We start from the raw sequence: 13,563 nt of genomic DNA on the forward strand, positions 1-13,563 counted from the left end.
ATGACCAAAGTAAGATGCATGCCTAGTGGAGAACAAGCAAGATGTCAAGGTTGACAAAGGGGGACTCAACTACAATTGGTATCAAAAGCATGCAATGGAGAAGCTCTTGTATTGGTCAATCAAGGGAGATAATGGCAATGTAGAAAGGGGGAGTCATAACAAAAAGGGGACTAAGTGGTAAGAATATGCATTCAAGCAATATCGTAAGGCTTTGTGCTCTTTACAATTGCTATCATTTATTATTTGCCACTTGCTTTAGTTGTGTTGTCGTCAATCACCAAAAATGGAAAGATTGTAACGAAGATGATCCTATTAGGCCATGATTGAGATTTTAGTGATTAATGACAATATGTCATTAACACTGGATATTTTGGTGTTGCCTTCAATTCCATCATCGAACTTTTCGATCTGTAGACTTGAGCCTGACCGAGCGATCTTCTACATAGTTCAACTGTCCAGTGTGTAGATCTTCTTATCACTGGACCTTCCGGTGTGTTGATTTCCATATCTTTGCAAACTCTCTGGAAATACTCTGGTGTGTATTGTCATCTAATTATCAGACGTTCTAGTGTATTGATCTTCAGTCTTCAACAGTTGCAGTCTTCTCTGGAACACATGTTCCAGTGTGTAAAGCACACAGATCACTAGACTATCCGGTAAAGTTATTTATTTCCTCCTCTGAGTGAAAACACTCCAGTGTGTGCAATCTCCCTATCACCAGACCTTCTAGTGAGTACAATCTGATTTCAACTCAGTTTTCCATCTTTCTGGAAAATGCTCTGATGTGTATAACTCTGGCAACACCGGACCTTCCAGTGTAGTCATTTTTCCTATGACTTCTCCAATTCAATTATACTTTATCCCGGCTTCGGTGGCTTCTTCATGTATTAAATCCTTGAGATATACTATTGAGATATACTAACATAACTTCTTGACAAACATATTAGTCCCAATGATTATGTTGTTATTAATCACTAAAATCACAATCATGACCAAATAGGGTCATTTTTGCTACACTCTCTTTTTCAAAGATGAGCAATTCTTCTTGCTTCTCGAGAGTTTCCTCTTAACTTTTTATTGTATCAAGTAATTCACACATGCTAGGTAAAGATATTTTGCTTAAATCATCTAGCAAATCATCATCACTATCACTATTACTACCATGCTCACTAGTAACATCAATATCATGGGTTTGGTAGTAGATGGTACCTTGCGCCCTTTTTGCCATGAGACAAACGGGTGCCTCGTCGTCACTTGAATGATCAAAGAGCGACTTGGTCGGTGGAGTGGTTGCTAAAGCAATGGTGGCAACACCTTCATCCTCATCGGAGTCGGTGTCAGAGTCATTGGAGTTCCATTCTTGACCAATGTGAGCTTGACCTTTCTAGCTCTTCTTGTGGTACTTGCTTTTGTCCTTCTTGTTATACTTCTCTCTCTTCTCATGGTCTTTCTTATCCTTCTTGTGTGTTGATTACCATCCGTTGAATGAGGTCACCGTCAAGAACAAGTATCCAATTCCTCGAATTGATATTCTGTTTGATCAATTGACTGGTGCCTGGGTTTTCTCTAAAGTTGATTTGAGATTGAGCTGTCACCAAATAAATGTCTGACTAGAGGATATTTCAAAGATGACCTTCTCTACCCGTTACAGGCTTTATGAGTTCACCGTCATGTCTTTCGGCCTTACCAATGTACCGACATTCTTCATGTGCTTGATGAACACAACCTTTATAGAGGAACTCAATAAGTTTGTTGTGGCTTTCATCGACGGCATTCTTATATACTCCAAGCCTAAAGTGGAACATTCTGAGCATCTCCGTGTGTTCTTGGCCGACTTCGAGATCACAACTATATGCCAAGTTTAGCAAGTGCGAGTTCTGGCTCAAGGAAGTCACTTTTTTGGGGCATGTGCTATCTGAGAACAGTGTTGCCGTTGATGCGAGCAAGGTACAGGAAGTTCTTAATTGGGTTCAACCCAAGAATGTCACCAACATCCAGAGTTTTCTTGGACTTGCGGGTTATTAACGCCGGTTAATCGAGAACTTCTCCAAGATTGCCAAGCCTATGACTGAGCTGTTGAAGCAAGAGAGTGTATTCGAGTGATCGAGCAAATGTGAGTCAATTTTCTAAACTTTGAAGAAATTACTCATGACCGCTCCCGTTCTTGCCTAACTCAAAGTGAACAAGGGTTTTAATGTCTATTGCGATGCTTCCTGCATAGGCCTCAGATGTGTCCTCATGCAAGGAGGTCGGGTTGTTGCTTATGCCTCACGCCTGTTGAAACGCTATGAGGAGAACTACCCAACTCATAACTTAGAGCCTATGGCAATTGTGCATGCTCTAAAGATTTAGCGCCACTATCTGCTAGGAAATATGTGACATATCTATACGGACCACAAAAGTCTCAAATACATCTTTACTCAAGTTAATCTTAACATGAGACAAAGAAGATGACTCGAGTTAATCAAATACTATGAGTTAGAAGTGCGCTATCATCCCAGCAAGGCGAATGTGTTCATCGATGTACTAAGTTGAAAGGCTCGATGCAATTATCTTATGGTCAAGCCCGGAAATGCCACATTTTTTGATGAATTCCGAAGGCTTGGACTCGAAATGGACCCAGAGGGATTTCTTGCTAACTTAGAGATCAAATTCACCCTCTTGGATGAGATCAAAGAAGCTCAAAAGGATGACAATGGCATAACCCGAATTAGGATAAAATGAAGGAAGGCAAGGCCGCCTGTTTTTCTAAGGATGGTCAGGAGGTCCTATTGTTTGAGAAGAGACTAGTTGTTCCAAAGGTTGAGGCACTGAGGAAGAAGATTCTGGATGAAGCTCATGATTCTTTGTTGTATATTTATCTAGGGAGTACCAAGATGTACCAAGACCTCAAGCCGAGATTCTTGTGGACTCGCATGAAGCAAGAAATTGCTTGATATGTTACCGAGTGTGACGTCTGCCGAAGAGTAAAGGCCGAGCATCTTAAGCCGGCTGGTACGCTCCAACCATTACATATTCCCTCTTGAAAGTGGGAGGAGATCGGTATGAATTTCATTACCGGGTTGCCGAAGACCTCTCAAGGTTATGACTTAATTTGGGTCATCGTGGACTGACTCACAAAGTTAGTACATTTCCTCCCGGTAAAGACTCGATACAGTGCCAAGGATTATGCTAAGTTGTATCTCACTTGGATTGTTTGCTTTCATGGGATTCGAAAGAAGATAATTCTGATCGAGGCACTTAGTTCACTTTTTATTTGTGGAAGAGCCTTCATGAAGCCATAGAAACCAAGCTCTTTCATAGCACTGCCTATCACCCTCAAACCGATGGTCAAACCGAGAGGGTGAATCAAATTTTGGAAGAAATGTTGCAAGCTTGTGCTCTCACATATGGAAAGAAGTGGAAAATTTGTTTGCCATTTGCCGAGTTCTCCTACAACAACAGTTATCAGTCTAGCATTGAAATATCACCGTTTGAAGTTCTCTATGCCCGAAGATGCCGAACACCGTTGAATTGGTTCGAATATGGCGAAAGGGCTTTTCTAGGCTTAGATTTAGTCAAAGAGACAGAAGAGCATGTTCAGGCTATTCGCAAGTGTCTCCTCACATCTTAGTCTTGACAGAAGAACTATGCAGACTACTGCCAACGAGAACTTATGTTTGATGTTGGGGACTTTGTATCTCTCAAGGTATCGCCTCTCAAAGGGATTCGACGCTTTCAAGTCCAAGGGAAGTGGGCATTTTGTTATGTAGGGTTTTTCCAAATCATTGCTAGGCGTGGAGAGGTGGCTTACCAATTGGACTTGCCTAGTCCCTCTCCGCTATTCACAATGTGTTCAACGTCTCGCAACTGAAGAAATGTCTTTGAGTTCCAACCGAAGTTATTGAAGTTGCAAGTCAAGAATTGCAACCGGATCTCTCATATTGCGAGCGAGCAATTCAAATCTTGGATGGAGCGGAACACAAGACTCGATGACACCTATTAAGTTCATCAAAATCCAATGGAGCAACCACACCGAGGATGAAGCAACTTGGGAGTGTGAGGATAAAATCTGCTTTGAGTATCCAAACTTTTTGAGAGCTTGTAAATATTATTGTAATGTTGCATAATTGGAGCATCTCACATGTCTATAGTTATCACTATGTTGAATGGAAAGTTTGTTCCTAAAGGATTGCACTTAGAAACCTTTCGAGTAGGGAGAACATACTCCTGGCAGTCTGACCGCTGTTGATTTGCCAATTTGACCACCAGAGGCGTTTAGAGCCCAAAACTCTCTATATAAATTTCAGTCTAACCGTTGTTCCCGTGGTCTAACCGAGCCGCGGTCTGATCGAGCCTAGCCGCGGTCTGATTGTCAGCTCATGTGAAGACCCAATGACTATCATTTCGTTCCATCGAGGAATTTTAACAAAATAAATTCTTTTCCAATTGTGGGAGTTTCCTTCCACTTCATTATCATCACCTGTTCCTTGAGTTTCCCGAATCTCGTGTCGAGATTCTTTTTTTTGGGGGGGGGGGAGGTTTGTCATGTCCCAAAACGTCAATCATATGATTAAGCATTCATAATCATCATGGCATTATGTGTATGCGTATTCGTTTGATAACTTAAGTTAAACATGTTTCAAAAGTACTTGGAGGTAGTTTAGAGCCCTTTAAAAAAACCCTAAATGCCTTAGAGATGAAGAAGAATAGAAAAGGGGAATAGAATTAAGTTTTTAGCACAAGACCGCTCTCGTGGTCTGACCTGGATTCCCTACGGTTTGACCACTAGGGGGCAGCCACATAGGTTTGCCACGTGGGCTTCCCATGGTCTGATCGACCCATCCTGTGATCTGACTATCACAGCGTAGAGGCTCCACTTAAGAAAATCGACAAACTCTCTCACACTTGCTCACTCTCACACTCTCACTCTCACTCATTCCTTCACCCACACCAAGAGAGAGGGAGAGATTACCTCAACGTCCACGACGATCGATGGAGGGAACTTCCTCGAGCTCACCCCCTTCATTCTCTTTGTCGGAGGAGTCCCTATGCGCGTTCATCCACCTTAAGCCCCTACACCACCCCGGAGCCCGATCTCCAAATCGGAGCTTCTCCGGAGTGATCCCCTCCAATAGAAGGTTTCCCTACGCTAAGGTAAGACGTCTCCTACTATTTTCTCATTGTTTCTGAGCTCTAATCGATCACCATTCCATTTAGATCCAAACTTAACCCTAGCCTATAGCTTATCTATGGGGTATTTTGAGTTTAGCTCAGTCAATGTTGCCTAAATCACTTTAGAAGCACTCAATTAGTCCCATAGAGCATTTTGGTACCCTTTGTGGTTGAAGGTTTCGTCAGAGTCTTCGCCGACAGCCTTGCAAAGTGGCGCCGGCAGGGTCTCACGGTCAGATCGCAACTAGGGCCAGTCTGACCTCCAAACGGTGGTCTGATCACCAGACGCCAAAACCTTCTATAGGCCTACAGTCACACCACCACCTCCATGTCGATTTGACCGCCAGCCATTCAAAGATGTGTGTACTTAGGTTACCTTGTCCAGGGTTTCAATTCGGAACACTAATCATTTGGTGGTCTTTTACAAATATTTTCGAACCATAGTGCTCTATTAATATTCAAGCATGCATCATATGCACATTTTCCCTTCGTTTGATTATTTATGGAATGCATTCTTTATTTGTTTAGAGAGCGTTGAGCCAACGGTCCAAGCGAGTGAAGGCACCGCCGAGCTACTTAAGTTATGTGAGTGTTGTACGGGCTGTATCAGGCAACCGCCAAAGCAGTAAGGCAAATATCTAAGCATATTTCACCGTTTAGCTTGAATTGAATGGAGTTGAAATTGACAAGTTGTCGCTTACGTATGTTTGCATGTTTAGCGATGTCAATGTTGGGTTTATATGGGTAGAACCTATATTGATTTGCATCACCTCTACCTTGAGTTGTTGATTATTCATACCCTTGTAGTCTTAATAATATTGTTGATGCCTAACTTACAAGTTTGTTCCATATGCTTAGAAATGCTTAGGTCCTCGGTAGAAGACGAACAATGGTTTAACTGTTGTTCATGAGCTTAGTGCTTACTTATTGTTTATAAATACAATAACAATGATGTAGGTTGTATGAGGTGTGAGGATGAGGCGAGATGTGGGCGGTGCTAGGGGTAGGTCAGGAGAGGAGTTCGGATGCTATATACCGCTTGCATCGTTTAAGCACCGTCTGTCGGTGCTGTTGACTTTAACACTTTCCATACAACCATATATTCGGATAATGGATAAATAATTTGAGTATCATATGTCATGCTGACACTTGCCTTGCGGCCCCATGATGCGTAAGAAAAATAAAGGAGAAACAAGGTGGTAGAGAGCCGGAGGTGTTTGGGATACGCTCGCAGTAACCCTAGTACCATAGGGGCATGTGCAAGTGGGTAGTTCTGGGTATGAGAAATGTTATTTCGGGGGCCAAGAGGATGGACCCGGGTCACCTGGGTAAAGTTGTACCCCCATACAGGGTGTAAGAATAATTTGAATTGACGCACTTTCAGTTATGAGTATACTTCTGTGCATTTGTAACGGTTGTAGTTTCCGGATTTGGGTTGATTGGTATGGTATGTCGGGTTTGGTCGTTGAGGTTTATTAATTATAGGAGATGGTTCCTTTTACATTTATGTGCAGGTTGATGTTGCAAGATAGTTGTGCCTTGAGTTAAGTAGAGATGCTCATACATAGCAGTCTAGGTTGCTTAAGCATATGAATTTATTTAACCTTGTGGTATACTCCTTGCTAATGACTTAAATGCATAATCCTTAGAATCGGATTATTATATGTACCCATTATGGATTAAGTCTTGCGAGTACTTTCGTACTTACACTGCTCTTTTAGGTTCTACCGGTGAGGAGGAGCTCGTATTTGGCTACTTCACGTCCGCTGATGTGCGACGGAAATGAGTAGTGCAAACTACTTTTGTGACGATGCTTTTGGGTGGAGCCTAAGGGCATATAACTTCACCTAGTTTTTGTTGGTTCATAGATATATTTTTGTATCCTCTAGCTTCCTTTTGATGTAAATGGTTGAATGCTTAAGAATTTGTAATACAATTTAATTACTCGCTCTTTGTTAAGATTTGTTGTGATGCTATATATTAGAAAGACATATGTTTCGATCTTGGATATAAAACATGTATTGGGACTACTGGGATGGTATTCCGGTTAATCATCGTGGTCATGATTAAGCAAATGATTATCCTGATAATTAATTAGAATACTATTTTGTTAGTTCCTCACACTCAGGGGCGGCTAGGCTGGTTTCCATGCGGTGCACGTATGCCTCTTGGGTTTTCCACGCCTCTCTGTGCAGCTTTTGCACGATAGTGTGGTGTGATGGCCGAATTTGTGTGACTGGCGGCGTGTGGGCCTGGCCTGGAAGTGCGACAATTTGTTCTGTGTGACCTGCGGTGTGGAGGCTTGACTGGGTGGCGCGGGGGCTCGGCCCGGTGGCGCGGCGACCTGTTGTTTGTTTTGTAAAGGTTGTCGTTTTCTGCAGAGGATATGTCTTCGTGTTGGTGGCTGATGCCCATGATGCTTGCGTGTTCCGCTCTCTCTGGGCTGCTTCGACTCCTTCCCTTGCTGGATCGGTCTTTTTCCCCTCGACCTAGCCCGCGAGGGACTTTATGGCTTGGTGTTGGCTTTGTCAGCGGCATGTGTGAGGGATGTCGGCTTCCTTTCTTTCAACTCTGGCAACTTTTGTTGTTGGCGGCATCTTCACGGGGGCTGCGATGCGAATGTGGTACGACCATGATTGGTCAGGAGCACCAGGCGAAAGCCCTTTTGACCTTATGGTGATGCCAGCACTGACGATGCCCTCGAGCACCGTTACCTCCTTAGAGGCGGTGTTGTGGTGCTTCGTCCTTCTCTGGGAGGTTCTCTCGGTAACCGATCTTTTCGGATGAACGATGGTGGCGTTTTTGACGTTGTGCCCTCCCTAGTGGCGTCGTTCGGTAGTTCCTTTCTTGTGGTTTGGATGGGCTCATTTGTATTGGGAAGTCCGAGGCTGAGGTCTGTGTTAGGAAGTTGGAGTTGTTTGGCTGTATTTGTGTGACGAGCTCGGCCACAATGACCCGGTTGCGAACAACATTTGTTTATTTCCGATGTGTAGTTGTATTTAGCCTTTGTTGTCCAGGCACTTACGTCGTTGGGTATTTCGTTGATTAGTCCTAAATCAACCATATAGTTGTTAAGATTTTTAAACCTAATTATCTTTTAAAACTAAATTAACTCTTTTCTTTTTTAATAACATTGAATCACTGGTGTGATCCTTCGAAAAAAATTGCTTATTTGGACTGGAGTGGCGAGGCGAAACGTGGAGCTCCGAGGATGCCTCGGTCACCGTGATAATCGCCGTTCGCGCTCTTCGGATCCAGAATAATATCTTCCCGGACGAAATATCTCGCGTCGTCGTCCCCATTCTCCCGTCCTTTTCTTTCTTTCCCGGCGTGGTGTGGCCAGACGTCCCCTACCCCCCCCCCCCCCACGCACGCTGGTCCCTTGTAAAAAAAAAAAGATCTGCCACTCCCCCACTCCACTCTCACTCCATCGCGTGGATCACCCTTCGCCGGTCCTCTGAGGTGGGGGACCTTGAAATCCTTGATCTCGCGCGCGCATTACTCTCGACGATCAGGTTCTGGTAGGGTCTAGGTCCAATTCTGTGCTGAGGCGGGTTTTTCATCGGTTAGAGGCCCTGATCGGGTTTGTTTGAATGGGAATTAGTTCATCTAGAGTGTCTGCGTTTTGATGTAATATCTACATCTTGGTTTGTTTCAAGTGTCAAGTTATCCCAGGCCTTTGAGGCCTTTGTGTGTAATTAGCTATGTTAATAGCTTCTTTGTCTTTTTTCTTGTACTATATATATGTTTCATTTAGATGACGCCCTATTTATTCTTTGATCACAACTCTCCATTTCTTTTCTGGTCAATCAGAACATTTTGTAAGGTAGAGAGCAGTGTATTCCAGGAAAAAGAGGGTGCGGATTAGCAAATAGGCACGGAGACGAATGGTCGCTCAAATGAGCAAGTTTCAGAGGCCCCTTGTGCCACCTTAACACAGTTGAATGTATCCCTGCTGAAATTAAATCAGAACCAGTCTTCATTGATAAACTCTGAATGTTAGACAGACACGCGTGTGGCATTGGTTTAGATGGCCCCAAACCTGCAGACCAGAGGAGTCGATTCAGTTGCTATGTCCCTTCTTTTGTTGTCGGTTGTCACCTTACGTTGCACTCAGCTAGCCTTTTTCCGATCCTGCAGTAGCTTAGAACGCTAAAATCTTTACTCACTCAGAATGGAGATTTACAACTTGTAATTACCATAGATGCCGACGACTAGAGCTCAGTGCATCATAACCTTCAAGAGGCTTACATGGGCATTAGACTGTGTTTTTCTCTTTTTCTTTTTCCAGACAGAGACTGTATTTTCCAATCTATAATAGTATGTTGTCTGCAGTCATTAATTTGTACCTTGAACAAGAAATGGCTGCATTGCAACCCTCATTTACATCGGCAATGACCATGAAGAGTGGCTGCAACAGTCTGAAGTTCCCCAAAACTGCACTTTTACCTGGTTTTGGAGGCATTTCACGTCCTCAAAACGTGTAGGACAGGAATGCTAGCCTTGCTTTTTTAATCCCCAAGGTTGCTTCAGTGACTGATCAATCAACAGCAGAGCCACTAAAACCCAGGCAAAAGAAGCATACAGTTGACCCTACAGCTCCGGAATTTCTGCCACTCCCATCATTCGAAGAATGCTTCCCAAGGAGTACCAAAGAATCGAGGCATGATTTCCTTTCTCGTAAACCTGATGACTGCATTGGCCATGTTAACATTCTATCATGCTGATGTATTGATAATAGCTTATGTTTGCTGTGATTGTGCTCTTCAGTGAAATTGTTCACGAGGAATCCGGTCATCTCCTCAAGGTTCCATTCGGCAGAGTCCATTTGACTGGAGATAATGAGCACTTCGATACATATGACACTAGCGGTCCTCAAAACATAAGCCCAAGGATTGGTAACTAATTGGACTTATGCTTCATTTTTTGTGTCTTGAATTTCTCTGACATTTATGTTCATAAATATCTTTAGATTGTTATGGACTGCCTTCTGAGTTATCTTATTTAAAAGCTCATTTTAAAAATAATTAACCTGATTTCTAGGAAAGGCAGGAGTGTAATATGACTATATATCCTGCATTTCACATTATTTCCTTATAATGTTAAGTATGATAGTATATCAAACTACAAAATAAGCTCTGCTAAACCATAATAATTCAAAAGTGAGTGGTGACATCACCCAGTGGATGGGCTACTTTTCTCTCACTTTTGTGAACAACTATGCACGATTTTGACTTCATATTTTATACATTTAAGGAAGAAAAAGGTCTCTATCCTGTTGTATCCCTCAAAACGAGTTACATTGCTCCTCATATACAGCTAAACACATTTGGCTGTTTATATTTTGTAATAAGCATTCAAAAACTTTTTGCAGGACTTACAAAGATAAGGAAGGCATGGATTGACAGGAGGGAGAAGTTAGGTAGTCCTCGATACACACAAATGTATTATGTTAAGCAGGGAATTATAACAGAAGAGATGTTGTACTGTGCCAAGCGTGAGAACCTCAGTCCTGAATTTGTTCGCTCAGAGGTTGCTCGTGGACGAGCTATCATTCCTTCCAACAAGTAGCACCTGGAATTGGAACCCATGATTGTTGGAAGAAACTTCCTTGTAAAGGTGAATGCAAATATTGGGAACTCAGCTGTTGTGAGCTCCATCGAGGAGGAAGTTCACAAGCTCCAGTGGGCCACAATGTGGGGAGCTGATATTGTCATGGACCTTTCAATAGGGCGCCATATCCATGAGACCCGGGAGTGGATTCTTCGTAACTCTTCGGTTCCTATTGGGACTGTCCCTATTTACCAAGCACCTGAGAAAGTTAATGGTATCACTGAAAATCTGAGCTGGGAAATCTTCAGGGATACTTTAATTGAACAAGCTGAACAGGGTGTTGATTACTTCACAATCCATGCTGGTGTCCTGCTTCGTTACATTCCTCTCACGGCAAAGAGAATGACTGGCATAGTTTCACGTGGTGGCTCAATTCATGCAAAATGGTGCTTAACGTATCACAGGGAGAACTTTGCTTATGAGCATTGGGATGAAATTCTAGACATATGCAACCAGTATGATGCGGCGTTATCCATTGGTGATGGTTTAAGGTCTGGTTCTATTTACGATGCTAATGATAGTGCCCAGTTTGCAGAACTAATGACTCAAGGAGAGCTAACTCGTCGTGCATGGGAGAAAGATGTGCAGGTGAGAATATTATGAGTAAATCGAAACATATAGACTTGCTTTTTACAGTACTAACATAGTCTATGCCCAGTTGCCCACCATTGTAGTACGGCTGTTGATCTAATTCTATTGAAAAGATTATTGAACATGTTATCCATCATGGAGAACTCCTTATGGAAGTTCTGTATGATTATACTCAAATATAAAAATCTTATATTTAAAGATGCACCAGGTAAATGATGAGTTGAAGATAACCGGGCCTATGTAGACCTGGTAATAAAGTAGTAAATCCGTTTACTTGTAGGGATCATTGCTCAAAACCGGTTGGGTTCGAAAATGTTAACTTGAGTAACTAAAAAACAGTGCAAGCGAGATTTTGTTGTGTACTAGGAACGAATAGGGTTGCTGGATCTGCAAATTGCATACTAAACATAAAGGTACCACTTCTAATAGGTTATACATTATCTGTTTAGGATCTAACCAGTGATGCACCCATGACTAATGTACCATTTATTTGGTAGTTGTGCATCATTTATGGTGCAATGCAGTATGCCTTAGTGAATAAGCTACTCGAGGAATTTTCTGTTAAAACCATATGCCTACTATGGCATTCTTCATGAGTTCATCTGGATCAGCATGTAAGAAAATGTTATGGATGAGGTTTTGAAACACTTGGTTTGTAATGATGTTCTATCAATGGTAGGTCGTCTTTATGCGCCTGTTAACTCAGTAGTTGAAACTTGGAACAGTAATGTGGTCTTAATGATGAATTACTTCTATTTGATATGTCACTCAGTAGTTGAAACTTGGAAGCGGTTTTTCTGATATCCCTGAACTTCTAGGTGACGAATGAAGGTCCAGGGCATGTCCCGATGCATAAAATTCCTGAAAACATGGAGACACAGCTGGAGTGGTGTAATGAAGCACCATTCTATACATTGGGTCCACTGACAACTGATACTGCACCTGGTTATGATCATATCACCTCAGCCATTGGTGCTGCCAACATCGGAGCCCTTGGCACTGCACTTCTTTGTTATTTAACACCAAAGGAGCACCTTGGATTGCCTAACCGTGATGATGTAAAGGCAGGTGTGATATCCTACAAAATTGCAGCTCATGCTGCTGATTTGGCGATATGTTTCTGAGCCATACGTAAACTGAACCTGTCACTGCTTGTCTCTTTACGCACATGATAACGCACTCATTGGTGATGGGTAGAAAGCGTCTCTATAGCTTCAAATTGCTAAGACCGCTCAAGCTGCTATTGTCGCTTCAATCTGCGCCTGCACCGATCTCATCTTCAAAAAAAAAAAAAAACCTGCACCGATCTCTGCTCTTACGCGCCTCTTCGTCATGGTACCTCGTTTGCACATGATAACATTCGGTCAGGGGAGCTATTCTGCACGTTCGGTATACGACTTGCTGTTCCGGGGCTCCATGCAAAATTTGAACGAAAAGTAAAATATAGTATACACTCAAGCGACAATACCATGACGAAATGGAAAAAACTAGATTGGAGACATAATGCCATAGTAGCGAGAGGGAGCGGGACAGACAAAATAGTACCCCTGACCGAATGTTATAAGGAAGCCATTATCACATAATGCCATAGTAGCGGCAATGCAGCTCACAACAGCTGAGTTCCCAATATTTGCATTCACCTTTACAAAGAAGTTTCTTCCAACAATATTTCCAATTCCAGGTGCTTCTTGTTGGAAGGAATGATGGCTCGTCCACGAGCAACCTCTGAGCGAACAAATTCAGGACTGAGGTTCTCACGCTTGGCACAGTACCACATCTCTCCAAATCATCAACTTGAAGAATTTCTTCATCTGGTGATCATCTTCTTAAGTTTTTTTTAAGTTGCGAAATTTTTATGACTAGGATCCTAGAATGGTCGTAAATAAAACTTTATGTTTATATTTCATCCATGAAGTCATATGTTATCGGTTTTTTTTATTTCTCTCTATTTGTTTTCACTTGAATTTTTTAGATGTGTTGGATGTAACAAAGGAGAAGGCCATCATATTCGAAAAAATTCGATAAGTCGCATATTCACTTCTCTCTAATCGTCAATCTCGATCCTACAAAAGTCTTTTCTAGATGTAGAGACGCAATTAGCCATGGTAATCCACCAAGTATGCACCGAAGAGGTGTGTGGTCATGTTTCAGGTAGGATGGATGTTTGTTGGAGTTGCAGAGCGAGACGAGGTAGAGCTATTCTGG

The 13,563-nt window shown here is 42.5% G+C and overlaps 1 pseudogene; it reads left to right on the top strand.

Moving 5' to 3' along the window:
- The first annotated feature begins 8,528 nt into the window (after positions 1-8,528).
- Positions 8,529-12,494, top strand: LOC133913034 (phosphomethylpyrimidine synthase, chloroplastic-like; annotated as a pseudogene).
- The last annotated feature ends 1,069 nt before the right edge of the window (positions 12,495-13,563 follow it).

Source organism: Phragmites australis, chromosome 3 (genome assembly GCF_958298935.1).
Source record: "Phragmites australis chromosome 3, lpPhrAust1.1, whole genome shotgun sequence".
Lineage (NCBI taxonomy): Eukaryota > Viridiplantae > Streptophyta > Magnoliopsida > Poales > Poaceae > Phragmites > Phragmites australis.